This window comes from Cryptomeria japonica, unplaced genomic scaffold, assembly GCF_030272615.1.
Source record: "Cryptomeria japonica unplaced genomic scaffold, Sugi_1.0 HiC_scaffold_108, whole genome shotgun sequence".
Lineage (NCBI taxonomy): Eukaryota > Viridiplantae > Streptophyta > Pinopsida > Cupressales > Cupressaceae > Cryptomeria > Cryptomeria japonica.
Genome location: NW_026728930.1, coordinates 199897 through 215000, shown reverse-complemented (window position 1 = coordinate 215000; position 15104 = coordinate 199897). Strand labels below are relative to the sequence as shown.

The 15104-nt window shown below is 59.8% G+C and overlaps 2 non-coding genes across 2 annotated transcripts in view; both read right to left on the bottom strand.

Moving 5' to 3' along the window:
* LOC131865318 (5S ribosomal RNA) overlaps positions 1–46 on the bottom strand; it is a 119-nt gene extending 73 nt beyond the window's left edge. Inside the window, exon 1 of the ribosomal RNA XR_009364046.1 lies at positions 1–46. This exon is cut by the window's left edge and continues 73 nt beyond it. This is a non-coding gene — a ribosomal RNA (5S ribosomal RNA).
* Positions 47–5962: 5916 nt separating this feature from the next.
* On the bottom strand, positions 5963–6081 carry LOC131865317 (5S ribosomal RNA). Its single transcript, XR_009364045.1, has one exon. It is a non-coding gene; the product is annotated as a 5S ribosomal RNA (ribosomal RNA).
* Between the last annotated feature and the right edge of the window lie 9023 nt (positions 6082–15104).

The following is a 15104-nucleotide window of genomic DNA, read 5'->3' as shown; positions in this document are numbered from 1 at the left end:
GAGTTCTGATGGGATCCGGTGCACTAACGCTGGTATGATCGCACCCGTTATGAGCTTGTCGCAGTGTGTACTTAGCAAACCGCGACCCACGTGCGAATCCACCCCGGCCACCCACCCCCGTCGAGGTGCACACCCTCCCTCGCGAAGTGCGCCCCGTTCGCCAAGTGTGAGCCCTGCCCGGGTGCGCGCACCTTGCTAGGGCGTCGGGTGTGCACCCGGCCCGGCCTACGTGCGTGCACCTGGACGGGGCGTCGTGTGCGTGCAGTGTCCCGTCTGCAACGCGGTGCCCACACACCACCTCGGGCGCAACGACCTGCGCTCACATGTGGGCCGAGTGCACCTTGGTGCATGTTCGGGGCGCCTCGGGTGCACGCTCGATCTTGCCCCGGTGCACCAAGGCGCTCGGTTTGCCCCGGGTGCGCACTTGGTGCAAGGTGGGCACCCAAAATAGGGATCAAGCACCAAAACACAAGTTTCGGGATGCAAAATGGGACCCAAGGACCACAAATGCGTTCCAAGACCCATGATGGGTCCACGAGAACAAAAATGTGTTCCGAGACTTAATAAACAAATATTGGGTTTTAGGAGAAGAAACATGCTCTGATGCCCAAAACGAGAATCGACCCCGAAAAGGCCACAGGCCAAAAGTGGGATGCGAGACAAAAAAAAATGGGACCCGAGGACCAAAATTGGGTTCCCAGGTCGAAGACAGGGCAACCGGACAAGAAACGACCTCTAAGGCTCGAAATGAGTCCCGACGACTAAAACTTGACAAGAAGCACCCATCAGGCACCCAACTCGACACCCATGGGATGCCGACCCACCCGGGCTTCCACCTAGCACACCTTGGCACCCACCCACCCTCGCACCCAACCTCGCACCCAACTTAGCACCTTTGAACCCACATTGGCACTCACCCTGACCCTGGCACCTTGGAACCCACATTGGCACTCACCTTGACCCTGGCACCCACCTTTGCACTCACCTTGGGACCCACCCTGGCTCCCACCTCGGCACCCACCCAGACACCCACCTTGGTTCCTTGGCACCCACCTTGGATCCTTGGCACCCACCCCGACACCCACCTTGGCACGCAACTTGGCTACTTGCCACCCACCTTGGCTCCTTGACGCCCACCCCGACAACCACCCCGTGACCTACCCTGGCTAGGGTTGGTGCACACCCACCCTGGTGCCCACCTTGGCACCCACCCCATGACCCACCTTGGCACGCACCTTAGTACCCACCCCGTTACCCACCCTAGGACCCACCCCGTGACCCACCTTGGCCAGGGTGGGTGCCTTGGTGCGCACAACTTGCCTGGGCTGCACACCAGGGCGGGCTCAAGATGGCACCCGCGTTCCGTTTTTTTCACTATCTTTCAAAACGGAAATTTTAAAATCTCGTTTTTTTTTTTTTTTTGCCTTTTCTGGAAATTAGTGAAGGCAGCGCATCAAAGGTGCGCAATGCTGGTGCGAACCCGGGAGCGCTCCGATGTGTGCTCCAAGGTGCGGCGTGCACGAAGTCCGAGCCCGGCTTGCCCCGGGTGCGCACCTCGCGTGCACCTTCGCCGGGGTGAGCACCTTGGCTGGGTTGCGCGCCCTGGTGCGCACCAAGGAGCGCTCTGAAGTGTGCTCCAAGGTGCGGCGTGCACGAAGTCGGAGCTCGGTTTGCCCCGGGTGTGCACCTCGGGTGCGCACCTCGCGTGCACCTTCGCTGCGGTGGGCACCTTGGCTGGGTTGCGCGCCTTGGTGGGCACCATGCAGTGCACGAAGTCGGAGCCCGGTTTGCCCCGGGCGCGCACCTCCGCCAGGGTGGGCACCTTGGTGCGCACAACTTGCCTGGGCTGCGCACCAGGAAGGGCTCAAGATGGCACCCGCGTTCCGTTTTTTTCACTATCTTTCAGAACGGAAATTTTAAAATATCGTTTTTTTTTGCCTTTTCTGGAAATTAGTGAAGGCAGCGCATCAAAGGTGCGCAACGCTGGTGCGAACCTGGGAGCGCTCCGATGTGTGCTCCAAGGTGCGGCGTGCACGAAGTCGGAGCCCGGTTTGCCCCGGGTGCGCCCTGGTGGGCACCATGGTGCGCACCAAGGAGCGCTCCGAAGTGTGCTCCAAGGTGCGGCCTGCACGAAGTCGGAGCCCGGTTTGCCCCGGGCGTGCACCGCGGGTGGGCACCTTGGTGCGCATGCCTTGCCTGGGCTGCGCACCAGGGCGGGCTCAAGATGGCACCCGCGTTCCGTTTTTTTCACTATCTTTCAAAACGGAAATTTTAAAATCTCATTTTTTTTTGCCTTTTCTGGAAATTAGTGAAGGCAGCGCATCAAAGGTGCGCACCTCGCTGCCCACCACGGTGCGCAACGCCGGTGGGCACCCGGGAGTGCTTCGAAGTGTGCTCCAAGGTGCTGCGTGCACGTTGTCGGAGCCCGGTTTGCCCCGGGTGCGCACCTCGCGTGCACCTTCGTCGGGGTGGGCACCTTGGCTGGGTTTGCCCCGGCTGCGCTCCGAAGCGGGGTTATTGGAGCGCCGCCTCTTTTTTTGTCGGAGCGTTTGGTGGGGTTTCTCGCATTGGCTCTTCCCAGGCCCGGTTGCCACCCTGGCGCGCACGAAGTCGGAAGTAGGGTTAATTGCCCGGGTGCGCACCTTTGCCAGGGTGGGCACCTTACCTGGGCTGTGCACCAGGGCGGGCTCAAGATGGCACCCGCGTTCCGTTTTTTTCACTATCTTTCAAAACGGAAATTTTAAAATCTCCTCTTTTTTTTGCCTTTTCTGGAAATTAGTGAAGGCAGCGCATCAAAGGTGCGCACCTCGCTGCCCACCTTGGTGTGCTCTGAGGTGCGCACCCGGGAGCGCTACGAAGTGTGCTCCAAGGTGCGGCGTGCACGTTGTCGGAGCCCGGTTTGCCCCGGGTGCGCACCTCGCCTGCACCTTGGCCGGGGTGGGCACCCTGGCTGGGTTTGCCCAGGGTGCGCTCCGAAGCGGGGTTACTGGAGCGCCCCCTCTTTTTTTGTCAGAGCGTTTGGTGGGGTTTCTCGCATTGGCTCTTCCCAGGCCCGGTTGTTGGGTGCGCTCCCACCCTGGCGCGCGCGAAGTTGGAAGTTGGGTTAATTGCCCGGGCGCGCACCTTCGCCAGGGTGGGCACCTTGGTGCGCACACCTTGGCTGGGCTGCGCACCAGGGCGGGCTCAAGATGGCACCAGCATTCCCTTTTTCTCACTATCTTTCAAAACGGAAATTTTAAAATCTCGTTTTTTTTTGCCTTTTATGGAAATTAGTGAAGGCATCGCATCAAAGGTGCGCACCTCGCTGCCCACCTTGGTGTGCTCCGAGGTGCCCACCACGGTGCGCTCCGAGGTGCCCACCACGGTGCGCAACGCCGGTGCGAACCCGGGAGCGCCCCGATGTGTGCTCCAAGGTGCGGCGTGCACGAAGCCGGACCCCGGTTTGCCCCGGGTGCGCACCTCGCGTGCACCTTGGTGCGCACACCTTGGCTGGGTTGCGCGGCCTGGTGGGCACCATGGTGCGCACCAAGGAGCGCTCCAAAGTGTGCTCCAAGGTGCGGCGTGCACGAAGTCCTAGCCCGGTTTGCCCCGGGTGCGCACCTTCGCCGCGGTGGGCACCATGGCGTGCACGAAGTCGGAGCCCGGTTTGCCCCGGGTGCGCACCTCGCGTGCACCTTCGCCGGGGTGGGCACCTCGGCTGGGTTGCGCGCCCTGGTGCGCACCAAGGAGCGCTCCGAAGTGTGCTCCAAGGTGCGGCGTGCACGAAGTCGGAGCCCGGTTTGCCCCGGGTGCGCACCTTCGCCGCGGTGGGCACCCTGGTGCGCACCATGGCGTGCACGAAGTCGGAGCCCGGTTTGCCCCGGGTGCGCACCTCGCGTGCACCTTCGGCGGGGTTGCGCGCCCTGGTGCGCACCAAGGAGCGCTCCGAAGTGTGCTCCAAGGTGCGGCGTGCACGAAGTCGGAGCCCGGTTTGCCCCGGGTGCGCACCTCGCGTGCACCTTCGGCGGGGTTGCGCGCCCTGGTGGGCACCATGGTGCGCACCAAGGAGCGCTCCGAAGTGTGCTCCAAGGTGCGGCGTGCACGAAGTCGGAGCCCGGTTTGCCCCGGGTGCGCACCTCGCGTGCACCTTCGCCGCGGTGGGCACCATGGCGTGCACGAAGTCGGAGCCCGGTTTGCCCCGGGTGCGCACCTCGCGTGCACCTTCGCCGGGGTGGGCACCTCGGCTGGGTTGCGCGCCCTGGTGCGCACCAAGGAGCGCTCCGAAGTGTGCTCCAAGGTGCGGCGTGCACGAAGTCGGAGCCCGGTTTGCCCCGGGTGCGCACCTCGCGTGCACCTTCGCCGCGGTGGGCACCATGGCGTGCACGAAGTCGGAGCCCGGTTTGCCCCGGGTGCGCACCCCGCGTGCACCTTCGCCGGGGTGGGCACCTCGGCTGGGTTGCGCGCCCTGGTGCGCACCAAGGAGCGCTCCGAAGTGTGCTCCAAGGTGCGGCGTGCACGAAGTCGGAGCCCGGTTTGCCCCGGGTGCGCACCTCGCGTGCACCTTCGCCGCGGTGGGCACCTTGGCTGGGTTGGGCACCATTGAGCGCTCCGAAGTGTGCTCCAAGGTGCGCACCATGGCCCTCCAAGGTGCGCAGCATGGCGTGCACGAAGTCGGAGCCCGGTTTGCCCCGGGTGCGCACCTCGCGTGCACCTTCGCCAGGGTGGGCACCTCGGTGCGCACACCTTCTCAATGTTTTCTTGCCTTTTCTGGAAATTGGTGAAGGCAGCGCATCAAAGGTGCGCACCTCGGTGTGCTCCGAGGTGCGAACCCGAGAGCGCTCCGAGGTGCCCACGAAGTCGAAAGTCGGGTTAATTGCATTGTTTTCCCCGGGTGCGCTCCGAGGTGCGCAACATCGGTGCGCACCAAGGAGGGCTCCGAAGTGTGCTCCAAGGTGCGCACGATTCGGAGCTCGGTTTGCCCGGGGTGCGCACACCTTGGCTGGGTTGCGCACCCTTTGTGCGCTCCAAGGTGCGCACGAAGTCGGAGCTCGGTTTGCCCCGGGTGCGCACCTTCGCCAGGGTGCGCACCTTGATGCGCACGCCTTGGCTGGGCTGCGCACCTTGGTGGGCGCCATGGTGCGCACCTTTCGTGCGCTCCAAGGTGCGCACGAAGTCGGAGCTCGGTTTGCCCCGGGTGCGCACCTTGGTGGGCGCCATGGTGCACTCCGAGGTGCCCAAGATTGGTGCGCACCAAGGAGCGCTCCGAAGTGCGCTCCAAGGTGCGCAGGTGCGCGCGAAGTCGAAAGTTGGGTTAATTGTCCGGTTTGCCTCGGGTGCGCACCTTGCGTGCACCTTCGCCAGGGTGGGCGCCTTGGTGCGCACACCTTGGCTGGGCTGCGCACCCGGGCGCGCACACCTTGGCACCCGCGTTTCCTTCATTTTAAATTTTTTTTTTTTACAATCTCTCAAGTGGGAAATTCTATAATCTCAACTTTTTTTGCCTTTTCAGGAAACTTTTGAATGGAGCGCATCATTGGTGCGCTCCGAAGTGTGCTCCAAGGTGCGCACCTCTGGTGTGCTCCAAAGCTCTCTCCAGCTGCGTGCACCTGCCCCGGCCGCGCACCCGGCCCCGCCCAGCTTCGCTCACCTGTCCCGGGCGTCTGGTGCGGAACCTTAGAGTAAGAAACATCACCGTGCACCTTGGCCAACGTGCGCGACTCGACCGAGCGCGCACTGGCCGAGGTGCACACCGATTTCACCTGGGTGCGCGCGCAGCACCTCGGGCGCACCGGGGTGCGCGCACAACGCCCGGGTTGCACCGTGGCCTGTGTGCTCGGGGCGCCTCGGGTGCGCGCTCGGTGTCGCCCCCCGCGCGCGCGGTAGTGCGGGCAGCGCACCCCGGCCCGGCCCGGCCCCGACGAGAACGCAAACGGGCAAAAGGTTTATTCAAATAGCATTGCGACGCCCGGCGAAAAACTAAGAAAGGGTGCAACACCGGGACTTCCCGGGAGGTCACCCATCCCAGTACTACTCCGGCCCAAGCGCGCTTAACTGCGGAGTTCTGATGGGATCCGGTGCACTAACGCTGGTATGATCGCACCCGTTATGAGCTTGTCGCAGTGTGTACTTAGCAAACCGCGACCCACGTGCGAATCCACCCCGGCCACCCACCCCCGTCGAGGTGCACACCCTCCCTCGCGAAGTGCGCCCCGTTCGCCAAGTGTGAGCCCTGCCCGGGTGCGCGCACCTTGCTAGGGCGTCGGGTGTGCACCCGGCCCGGCCTACGTGCGTGCACCTGGACGGGGCGTCGTGTGCGTGCAGTGTCCCGTCTGCAACGCGGTGCCCACACACCACCTCGGGCGCAACGACCTGCGCTCACATGTGGGCCGAGTGCACCTTGGTGCATGTTCGGGGCGCCTCGGGTGCACGCTCGATCTTGCCCCGGTGCACCAAGGCGCTCGGTTTGCCTCGGGTGCGCACTTGGTGCAAGGTGGGCACCCAAAATAGGGATCAAGCACCAAAACACAAGTTTCGGGATGCAAAATGGGACCCAAGGACCACAAATGCGTTCCAAGACCCATGATGGGTCCACGAGAACAAAAATGTGTTCCGAGACTTAATAAACAAATATTGGGTTTTAGGAGAAGAAACATGCTCTGATGCCCAAAACGAGAATCGACCCCGAAAAGGCCACAGGCCAAAAGTGGGATGCGAGACAAAAAAAAATGGGACCCGAGGACCAAAATTGGGTTCCCAGGTCGAAGACAGGGCAACCGGACAAGAAACGACCTCTAAGGCTCGAAATGAGTCCCGACGACTAAAACTTGACAAGAAGCACCCATCAGGCACCCAACTCGACACCCATGGGATGCCGACCCACCCGGGCTTCCACCTAGCACACCTTGGCACCCACCCACCCTCGCACCCAACCTCGCACCCAACTTAGCACCTTTGAACCCACATTGGCACTCACCCTGACCCTGGCACCTTGGAACCCACATTGGCACTCACCTTGACCCTGGCACCCACCTTTGCACTCACCTTGGGACCCACCCTGGCTCCCACCTCGGCACCCACCCAGACACCCACCTTGGTTCCTTGGCACCCACCTTGGATCCTTGGCACCCACCCCGACACCCACCTTGGCACGCAACTTGGCTACTTGCCACCCACCTTGGCTCCTTGACGCCCACCCCGACAACCACCCCGTGACCTACCCTGGCTAGGGTTGGTGCACACCCACCCTGGTGCCCACCTTGGCACCCACCCCATGACCCACCTTGGCACGCACCTTAGTACCCACCCTGTTACCCACCCTAGGACCCACCCCGTGACCCACCTTGGCCAGGGTGGGTGCACCCACCCTGGTGCCCACCTTGGCACCCACCCATCCTAGCACCCAGCCTGTGACCGGGCTTGGAACCCAACCTTGCACCCGTCTTGGCCAGTGTGGGTGCGCACCCATCCTGGCACCCACGTTGTGACACACCCTTTAACCCACGCACCCTAGCAGCCACGTTGGCACCCACCTTGGAACACAACCTAGCAACTTGGCACCCACCCCGTGACCCACCTTGGCATCCACCATAGCAGTCGCCCACTTGGCACCCACCTTGGAACCCAAGTTGGCACCCACCTCGGCACCCACCTTGACACTTGTGGACCCACCTTGCCACTCACCCTAGCATCGACCCATCCTAGCACCCACCCTGGCACCTTTGCACCCTAGCACTCACCCATCCTAGCACCTAACCTGTGACCCACCTTGACACTCACCCTCGCACCCACCTTGGAACCCAACCTAGCACCCACCCACCCTGACACCAACCCTAGCACCTACCCACCCTTGCACCCACCCTGTGACCCATCTTGGCACCCACCCATCCTACCACTCAACCTATCACCCACCTTCTCACCCACCTTGGCATCCACCTTAGCACCCACCCACACTGGCACCTTGGCACCCACCTCGGGCAAGGTGGGTGCACACCCACCCTGACACCCAATTTAGAACCAACCGAGCATGTTACCCACCTTGGCACCCACATTGCAGCCCACCCTAGTACCCACCCTATGACCCACATTGGCATCCACACCCTAGCACCCAGGCACCTCGACACCCGCCTTGACACGCACCCTAGCACTAAACCTGTGACCCACCTTGGAACTCACCCTAGAACCCACCCACCCTGTGAACCACCTTGGCATCCACCTTAGCACCCACCCACCTTGGCACCCACTCTAGCACTCACCCATCCTAACACCCAACTTGTTACCCACCTTGGCACCCGCCCTCGCGTCCACCTTGAAACCCACCCTAGCACCCACCCACGCAGGAGCCCACCTTGGCACCCAACCTAACACCCACGCATCCTGGCACCCAACTTGTGACCCACCTTGGAACCCACCCTAGTACCCACCTTTGAACCCACTATATCACCAACCCACCTTGGCACCCACCCTATGACCCTCTTTGGAATCCACCCTAGCACGCACCCACCCTGGCACCCACCATGGAGCGCACCCTAGCACCCACCCACCTCGGCACGCACCTCAACACCCACCTTGGTGTGCGCACTGCGCCAACCTCTCAAAGACCCTATGTGGTGCGCTCCAAAGTGTACACCTTTGGTGCGCTCCAAGGTGCGCACCTTTGGTGCACACCGAGGTGCACACCAAAGTGTGCACCGAGGTGAGCACCAAAGTGCACTCCAAGGTGCACACCAAGGCGTGCACCTTTGGTGCGGTCAATGCAAACGAATTCGGAAGTTGGGGTCGATGTCCTAATCGCTGCTGCAGACTACACGTATGAGAATCGGACAAATAGCTTTATATAGGGGAGGTGTTGCGTTTGATGGGTCGACTCCCCTGGTTGTGTGCACTGCACCAACTTCAAAGACCCTGTCTTGTTTAAGAAGTCAAAAGTTGGGGTGGATGTCCTAATCATTGCTGCAGTCTACGCATGTATGAGAATCAGACAAATAGCTTATATAGGGGAGGTGTTGCATTCGGTGGGTTGACTCCCCTGGTTGTGCGCACTGCGCCAACCTCAAAGACCCCGCATAGCAGAAGAAGTCGGAAGTCGGATTTTGGTGAGCACCAAGGCGTGCACCTTTGGTGCGGTCAACGCAGACGAATTCAGAAGTTGGGGTGGATGTCCTAATCGTTGTTGCAGGCTACACATGTATGAGAATCAGACAAATAGCTTATATAGGGGAGGTGTTGGGTTTGATGGGTCAACTCCCTTGGTTGTGCGCATTACGCCAACCTCAAAGACCTTGTTTTCGTTAAGAAGTCAAAAGTTGGGGTCAATGTCCTAATGGCTCCTGTAGGCTACACATGTATGAGAATCGGACAAATAGCTTATATAGGGGAGGTGTTGGGTTTGATGGGTCGACTCCCCTGGTTGTGCGCATTACGTCAACCTCAAAGACCTTGTTTTCGTTAAGAAGTCAAAAGTTGGGGTCGATGTCCTAATTGCTCCTGTAGACTACACATGTATGAGAATCAGACAAATAGCTTATATAGGGGAGGTGTTGGGTTTGATGGGTTGACTCCCCTAGTTGTTCGCATTACACCAACCTCAAAGACCTTGTTTTCGTTTAGAAGCCGAAAGTTGGGGTCGATGTCCTAATTGCTCCTGCAGGCTACGCATGTATGAGAATCAGACAAATAGCTTATATAGGGGAGGTGTTGGGTTTGATGGGTCGACTCCCCTGGTTGTGCGCATTGCGCCAACCTCAAAGACCCTGCATTGCGGATGAAGTCGAAAGTCAGAGTTTGGTGTGCTACAAGGTGTGGTCGAAGGTGCTCACCTAGGTGTGCACCTTTGGAGCGCAGGAAAAGTGCCCTCCAAAAGTGCGCACCTTTGGAGTGCACAAAAGTGCCCTCCAAAAGTGCGCACCTTTGGAGCGCACAAAAGTGCCCTCCAAAAAGTGCCCTCCAAAAGTGCGCACCTTTGGAGCGCACAAAAGTGCCCTCCAAAAAGTGCCCTCCAAAAGTGCGCACCTTTGGAGTGCAGAAAAGTGCCCTCCAAAAAGTGCCCTCCAAAAGTGTGCACCTTTGGAGTGCACAAAAGTGCCCTCCAAAAGTGCGCACCTTTGGAGCGCAGAAAAGTGCCCTCCAAAAAGTGCCCTCCAAAAGTGCGCACCTTTGGAGCGCAGAAAAGTGCCCTCCAAAAAGTGCCCTCCAAAAGTGCGCACCTTTGGAGCGCAGAAAAGTGCCCTCCAAAAAGTGCCCTCCAAAAGTGCGCACCTTTGGAGCGCAGAAAAGTGCCCTCCAAAAAGTGCCCTCCAAAAGTGCGCACCTTTGGAGCGCACAAAAGTGCCCTCCAAAAAGTGCCCTCCAAAAGTGCGCACCTTTGGAGCGCACAAAAGTGCCCTCCAAAAGTGCGCACCTTTGGAGCGCACAAAAGTGCCCTCCAAAAGTGCGCACTTTTGGTGCGCACCAAGGCGCTGGTTCGGTCGTTGCAGGCGAGTTCGGAAGTTGGGGTCGATGTCCTGAGCGGAGGTGCAAACTACACAGGTGTCGGAATCGGACAAATAGCTTATATAGGGGAGGTGTATGCTTCGATGGGTCGACTCCCCAGGTTGAGCGCACCGCGCCAACCTCAAAGACCCTACGGTATGGATGAAGTCGGAAGTTGGGTCCGATGACCGATTCGATTAGTAGGTATGCTCATGAGGTCGGAATTTGGGTCCGATGACCTGCCATGTGCAGGAAGGCGAATGTTGGCACTGTGCGTTGCAAGGTGCACACCAAGGTGCTGGTGCGGTCTTTTTAGTCGAGTTCGGAAGTTGGGGTCGATGTCCTGATCGGAGGTGCAAGCTACACAGGTGTGGGAATCGGACAAATAGCTTATATAGGGGAGGTGTATGCTTCGTTGGGTCGACTCCCCGGGTTGAGCGCACCGCGCCAACCTCAAAGACCCTACGGTATGGATGAAGTCGGAAGTTGGGTCCGATGACCGATTCGATATGTAGGCATACTCGCGAGGTCGGAATTTGGGTCCGATGACCTGCCATGTGCAGGAAGGCGAATGTTGGCACTGTGCGTTGCAAGGTGCGCACCAAGGCGCTGGTTCGGTCGTTGCAGGCGAGTTCGGAAGTTGGGGTCGATGTCCTGATCGGAGGTGCAAACTACACAGGTGTGGGAATCGGACAAATAGCTTATATAGGGGAGGTGTATGCTTCGTTGGGTCGACTCCCCGGGTTGAGCGCACCGCGCCAACCTCAAAGACCCTACGGTATGGATGAAGTCGGAAGTTGTGTCCGATGACCGATTCGATATGTAGGCATACTCGCGAGGTCGGAATTTGGGTCCGATGACCTGCCATGTGCAGGAAGGCGAATGTTGGGACTGTGCGTCGCAAGGTGCGCACCAAGGCGCTGGTGCCGTCGTTGCAGTCGAGTTCGGAAGTTGGGGTCGATGTCCTGGTCAGAGGTGCAAACTACACAGGTGTGGGAATCGGACAAATAGCTTATATAGGGGAGGTGTATGCTTCGATGGGTCGACTCCCCGGGTTGAGCGCACCGCGCCAACCTCAAAGACCCTACAGTATGGATGAAGTCGGAAGTTGGGTCCGATGACCGATTCGATACGTAGGCATATTGGCGAGGTCTGAATTTGTGTCCGATGACCTGCCATGCGCAGGAAGGCGGAATTTGGGTCCGATGACCGAGTTGATGGCGTGCCATGCGCAGAAAGGCGGAATTTGGGTCCGATGACCGAGTTGATGTTGATGGCCCGCCATGCACAGGAAGGCGGAATTTGGGTCCGATGACCGATTTGAAGGCGTGCCATGCGCAGAAAGGCGGAGTTTGGGTCCGATGACCGAGTTGATATTGATGGCCCGCCATGCGCAGGAAGGCGGAATTTGGGTCCGATGACCTGACATACGCATGGAGTCCGACTCGGGGGCCGATGTTCGATTCGATGACTTGCATTGTGGGTAAAGTCGGAAGTTGTGGTCTTTGACCCGATTCGATGACCAGACTTCGGCTGCTTGAGAATCGGACAAATAACTTATATAGGGGAGGTAGTGTTCTCGAGCATCCTCCCCCCGTGCCCGTTTATGTCGATTGATGCTGGTGCTCGACTGGTTGGAGCGCTCGGATGCAAAAATCTTGCACCAGGATTTATCGATTGTGATGGACACGGCAAGTCTCCTGATTGCTATGCAGGAGCTCATCGTGAATCTCTATGCGGCCTTGGTATGGACTCGACCTGCGGAATGGTTCGGCAATGGTAGTCGCTCCAACACGTCCTTGCAATGGCCACAGAGGTGATTCGACTAGAGCTCCAGTCTAGCTTTTGGGTTGCTTGGCGGACTGGTATAGCCGCGATCGAGTTCCGGCCATGAACGTTTTAGATAGCTCTTGGGCTTTCTGGGACGGAAGTCGGAAGTTTGGGCTGTTGTCCGATTTGATGACCATTCTTCGGATGTGTGAGAATCGGACAAATAACTTATATAGGGGACTGTGTTGTCTCACGCAGCCCCCTCCGTGCCCCTCTATCTCGACCGATGTTGGTGCTTGAAAGGGTTGGGATCGCTCGGATTTATAAACGTGCACCACCATTTGTCGAGTGTGAGGGACGCGGCAGGTCTCCTAAATGCTATACGGGCGCTCTCTGAGAATCTCTATCCGGCCTCGACACAGACTAGTCTTGCTGAATGGTTTGGCACTGGTAGTCGATCCAACACGTCGTTGTTGTGGCCGCCTAGGCGATTCGATTCGAGCCCCCGTCTAGCTTTTGGGTTGCTTGGCGGATTTTGCCCTATCCGCAAGTGAGCTCGGTCCCTAAACGTTCGAGAAACCCGATTGCTATGCGCCGACTCTCTTTCTTGCGAGCCTCCATCTAGCTTTTGGGTCTCTACGGAACGGAAGTCGGAATCTGGGACCGTTGTTTGATTCGACGAGGCAGACTACGGTTGTGCGAGAATCGGACAAATAACTTATATAGGGGAGGTGTTGACTGGAGCATTCTCCCCCGTGCCCCTCTAACTCGACCAATGCTGGCGCTCGAACGGTGGTAGCGCTCGGATTTTCGTTGAGCGCCAGCATTGGTCGATTTAGAGGGGCATGCGAGATTCCCGAATGCTATGCGAGGGCTCTAACGGAAATGTCTATTGGTTTCGGTATGGATGCAATTGCGAGTGGTTCGGCAAAGGTAGTCGTTCCGATGCGTCCATGTCGTGGCCAAATCGATAATTCGATTTGAGCCCTCGTATAGCATTTGGGTCTCTCGATGTGATTCCGCATTCCAGTCCCTTTGGGCACTGCTTGAGCCGCATCCCAGGGGGTTCCCTTCCCAATAATCTGCCTCGCAACCCGATTGCTATGCGGTGAGGCTCCTCGGCCGCCTCGGAACTATCTGTGTATCAGACGCATCGCGGGATAAGGGGTTGGCAACGGTAGTCGCCCCAAGCGCGTCCGATGCTTGGACCATTCCGAGGCGGCCCTGAAGCCTCTTCCGTCTAGCCGTTGGGTCCTTCTCGCCGCATCCCTTGCCTCGCACCCCGATTGCTATGCGGTGAGGCTCCTCGGCCGCCTTGGAACTATCTGTGTATCAGACGCATCGCGGGATAAGGGGTTGTCACTGGTAGTCGCCCCAAGCGCGTCCGATGCTTGGACCATTCCGAGGCGGCCCTGAAGCCTCTTCCGTCTAGCCGTTGGGTCCTTCTCGCCGCATCCCTCGACTCGCACCCCGATTGCTATGCGGTGAGGCTCCTCGGCCGCCTTGGAACTATCTGTGTATCGGACGCGTCGCGGGATAAGGGGTTGTCACTGGTAGTCGCCCCAAGCGCGTCCGATGCTTGGACCATTCCGAGGCGGCCCTGAAGCCTCTTCCGTCTAGCCGTTGGGTCCTTCTCGCCGCATCCCTCGCCTCGCACCCCGATTGCTATGCGGTGAGGCTCCTCGGCCGCCTTGGAACTATCTGTGTATCGGACGCGTCGCGGGATAAGGGGTTGTCACTGGTAGTCGCCCCAAGCGCGTGCGATGCATGGACCATTCCCAGGCGGCCCTGAAGCCTCTTCCGTCTAGCCGTTGGGTCCTTCTCGCCGCATCCCTCGCCTCGCACCCCGATTGCTATGCGGTGAGGCTCCTCGGCCGCCTTGGAACTATCTGTGTATCGGACGCGTCGCGGGATAAGGGGTTGTCACTGGTAGTCGCCCCAAGCGCGTCCGATGCTTGGACCATTCCGAGGCGGCCCTGAAGCCTCTTCCGTCTAGCCGTTGGGTCCTTCTCGCCGCATCCCTCGCCTCGCACCCCGATTGCTATGCGGTGAGGCTCCTCGGCCGCCTTGGAACTATCTGTGTATCGGACGCGTCGCGGGATAAGGGGTTGTCACTGGTAGTCGCCCCAAGCGCGTCCGATGCTTGGACCATTCCGAGGCGGCCCTGAAGCCTCTTCCGTCTAGCCGTTGGGTCCTTCTCGCCGCATCCCTCGCCTCGCACCCCGATTGCTATGCGGTGAGGCTCCTCGGCCGCCTTGGAACTATCTGTGTATCGGACGCGTCGCGGGATAAGGGGTTGTCACTGGTAGTCGCCCCAAGCGCGTCCGATGCTTGGACCATTCCGAGGCGGCCCTGAAGCCTCTTCCGTCTAGCCGTTGGGTCCTTCTCGCCGCATCCCTCGCCTCGCACCCCGATTGCTATGCGGTGAGGCTCCTCGGCCGCCTTGGAACTATCTGTGTATCGGACGCATCGCGGGATAAGGGGTTGTCACTGGTAGTCGCCCCAAGCGCGTCCGATGCTTGGACCATTCCGAGGCGGCCCTGAAGCCTCTTCCGTCTAGCCGTTGGGTCCTTCTCGCCGCATCCCTCGCCTCGCACCCCGATTGCTATGCGGTGAGGCTCCTCGGCCGCCTTGGAACTATCTGTGTATCGGACGCGTCGCGGGATAAGGGGTTGTCACTGGTAGTCGCCCCAAGCGCGTCCGATGCTTGGACCATTCCGAGGCGGCCCTGAAGCCTCTTCCGTCTAGCCGTTGGGTCCTTCTCGCCGCATCCCTCGCCTCGCACCCCGATTGCTATGCGGTGAGGCTCCTCGGCCGCCTTGGAACTATCTGTGTATCGGACGCGTCGCGGGATAAGGGGTTGTCACTGGTAGTCGCCCCAAGCGCGT